Raw genomic sequence first — 4,109 nt, 5'->3', positions numbered from 1 at the left:
TACGTGTCTATGGTATCTCAAGATTACATAATATACATACAAGTTGATTAAGTTATGGTTGGAATAGATTTGTTACCAATTTTCACGTAGCTAAAATGAGAAAAATTATCCAATCTTGTTTTACCCATAACTTCTTCATTTTAAATCCGTTTTGAGTGAATCAAATTGCTATGGTTTCATATTGAACTCTATTTTATGAATCTAAACAGAAAAGTATAGGTTTATAGTCGGAAAAATAAGTTACAAGTCGTTTTTGTAAAGGTAGTCATTTCAGTCGAAAGAACGACGTCTAGATGACCATTTTAGAAAACATACTTCCACTTTGAGTTTAACCATAATTTTTGGATATAGTTTCATGTTCATAATAAAAATCATTTTCCCAGAATAACAACTTTTAAATCAAAGTTTATCATAGTTTTTAATTAACTAACCCAAAACAGCCCGCAGTGTTACTACAATGGCGTAAATCCGGTTTTACGGTGTTTTTCGTGTTTCCAGGTTTTAAATCATTAAGTTAACATATCATATAGATATAGAACATGTGTTTATTTGATTTTAAAAGTCAAGTTAGAAGGATTAACTTTTATTTGCGAACAAGTTTAGAATTAACTAAACTATGTTCTAGTGATTACAAGTTTAAACCTTCGAATAAGATAGCTTTATATGTATGAATCGAATGATGTTATGAACATCATTACTACCTTAAGTTCCTTGGATAAACCTACTGGAAAAGAGAAAAGTGGATCTAGCTTCAATGGATCCTTGGATGGCTCGAAGTTCTTGAAGCAGAATCATGACACGAAAACAAGTTCAAGTAAGATCATCACTTGAAATAAGATTGTTATAGTTATAGAAATTGAACCAAAGTTTGAATATGATTATTACCTTGTATTAGAATGATAACCTACTGTAAGAAACAAAGATTTCTTGAGGTTGGATGATCACCTTACAAGATTGGAAGTGAGCTAGCAAACTTGAAAGTATTCTTGATTTTATGAAACTAGAACTTTTGGAATTTATGAAGAACACTTAGAACTTGAAGATAGAACTTGAGAGAGTTCAATTAGATGAAGAAAATTGAAGAATGAAAGTGTTTGTAGGTGTTTTTGGTCGTTGGTGTATGGATTAGATATAAAGGATATGTAATTTTGTTTTCATGTAAATAAGTCATGAATGATTACTCATATTTTTGTAATCTTATGAGATATTTCATGCTAGTTGCCAAATGATGGTTCCCACATGTGTTAGGTGACTCACATGGGCTGCTAAGAGCTGATCATTGGAGTGTATATACCAATAGTACATACATCTAAAAGCTGTGTATTGTACGAGTACGAATACGGGTGCATACGAGTAGAATTGTTGATGAAACTGAACGAGAATGTAATTGTAAGCATTTTTGTTAAGTAGAAGTATTTTGATAAGTGTATTGAAGTCTTTCAAAAGTGTATAAATACATATTAAAACACTACATGTATATACATTTTAACTGAGTCGTTAAGTCATCGTTAGTCGTTACATGTAAGTGTTGTTTTGAAACCTTTAGGTTAACGATCTTGTTAAATGTTGTTAACCCAATGTTTATAATAACAAAAGAGATTTTAAATTATTATATTATCATGATATTATGATGTACGAATATCTCTTAATATGATATATATACATTAAATGTCGTTACAACGATAAACGTTACATATATGTCTCGTTTCAAAATCATTAAGTTAGTAGTCTTGTTTTTACATATGTAGTTCATTGTTAATATAATTAATGATATGTTTACTTATCATAATATCATGTTAACTATATATATAACCATATATATGTCATCATATAGTTTTATTACAAGTTTTAACGTTCGTGAATCACCGGTCAACTTGGGTGGTCAATTGTCTATATGAAACCTATTTCAATTAATCAAGTATTAACAAGTTTGATTGCTTAACATGTTGGAAACATTTAATCATGTAAACATCAATCTCAATTAATATATATAAACATGGAAAAGTTCGGGTCACTACAGTACCTACCCGTTAAATAAATTTCGTCCCGAAATTTTAAGCTGTTGAAGGTGTTGACGAATCTTCTGGAAATAGATGCGGGTATTTCTTCTTCATCTGATCTTCACGCTCCCAGGTGAACTCGGGTCCTCTACGAGCATTCCATCGAACCTTAACAATTGGTATCTTGTTTTGCTTAAGTCTTTTAACCTCACGATCCATTATTTCGACGGGTTCTTCGATGAATTGGAGTTTTTCGTTGATTTTGATTTCATCTAACGGAATAGTGAGATCTTCTTTAGCAAAACATTTCTTCAAATTCGAGACGTGGAAAGTGTTATGTACAGCCGCGAGTTGTTGAGGTAACTCAAGTCGGTAAGCTACTGGTCCGACACGATCAATAATCTTGAATGGTCCAATATACCTTGGATTTAATTTCCCTCGTTTACCAAATCGAACAACGCCTTTCCAAGGTGAAACTTTAAGCATGACCATCTCTCCAATTTCAAATTCTATATCTTTTCTTTTAATGTCAGCGTAGCTCTTTTGTCGACTTTGGGCGGTTTTCAACCGTTGATGAATTTGGATGATCTTCTCGGTAGTTTCTTGTATAATCTCTGGACCCGTAATCTGTCTATCCCCCACCTCACTCCAACAAATCGGAGACCTGCACTTTCTACCATAAAGTGCTTCAAATGGCGCCATCTCAATGCTTGAATGGTAGCTGTTGTTGTAGGAAAATTCTGCTAACGGTAGATGTCGATCCCAACTGTTTCCGAAATCAATAACACATGCTCGTAGCATGTCTTCAAGCGTTTGTATCGTCCTTTCGCTCTGCCCATCAGTTTGTGGATGATAGGCAGTACTCATGTCTAGACGAGTTCCTAATGCTTGCTGTAATGTCTGCCAGAATCTTGAAATAAATCTGCCATCCCTATCAGAGATAATAGAGATTGGTATTCCATGTCTGGAGACGACTTCCTTCAAATACAGTCGTGCTAACTTCTCCATCTTGTCATCTTCTCTTATTGGCAGGAAGTGTGCTGATTTGGTGAGACGATCAACTATTACCCAAATAGTATCAAAACCACTTGCAGTCCTTGGCAATTTAGTGATGAAATCCATGGTAATGTTTTCCCATTTCCATTCCGGGATTTCGGGTTGTTGAAGTAGACCTGATGGTTTCTGATGCTCAGCTTTGACCTTAGAACACGTCAAACATTCTCCTACGTATTTAGCAACATCGGCTTTCATACCCGGCCACCAAAAATGTTTCTTGAGATCCTTGTACATCTTCCCCGTTCCAGGATGTATTGAGTATCTAGTTTTATGAGCTTCTCTAAGTACCATTTCTCTCATATCTCCAAATTTTGGTACCCAAATCCTTTCAGCCCTATACCGGGTTCCGTCTTCCCGAATATTAAGATGCTTCTCCGATCCTTTGGGTATTTCATCCTTTAAATTTCCCTCTTTTAAAACTCCTTGTTGCGCCTCCTTTATTTGAGTAGTAATGTTATTATGAATCATTATATTCATAGATTTTACTCGAATGGGTTCTCTATCCTTCCTGCTCAAGGCATCGGCTACCACATTTGCCTTCCCCGGGTGGTAACGAATCTCAAAATCGTAATCATTCAATAATTCAATCCACCTACGCTGCCTCATATTCAGTTGTTTCTGATTAAATATGTGTTGAAGACTTTTGTGGTCGGTATATATAATACTTTTGACCCCATATAAGTAGTGCCTCCAAGTCTTTAATGCAAAAACAACCGCGCCTAATTCCAAATCATGCGTCGTATAATTTTGTTCGTGAATCTTCAATTGTCTAGACGCATAAGCAATCACCTTCGTTCGTTGCATTAACACACAACCGAGACCTTGCTTTGATGCGTCACAATAAATCACAAAATCATCATTCCCTTCAGGCAATGACAATATAGGTGCCGTAGTTAGCTTTTTCTTCAATAACTGAAACGCTTTCTCTTGTTCATCATTCCATTCAAATTTCTTCCCTTTATGCGTTAATGCAGTCAAGGGTTTTGCTATTCTGGAAAAGTCTTGGATGAACCTTCTGTAGTAACCAGCTAGTCCTAAAAACTGGCGTATGTG

Source organism: Rutidosis leptorrhynchoides, chromosome 11 (assembly GCF_046630445.1).
Source record: "Rutidosis leptorrhynchoides isolate AG116_Rl617_1_P2 chromosome 11, CSIRO_AGI_Rlap_v1, whole genome shotgun sequence".
Taxonomy (NCBI): domain Eukaryota; kingdom Viridiplantae; phylum Streptophyta; class Magnoliopsida; order Asterales; family Asteraceae; genus Rutidosis; species Rutidosis leptorrhynchoides.
This window is presented reverse-complemented; position numbering follows the sequence as displayed.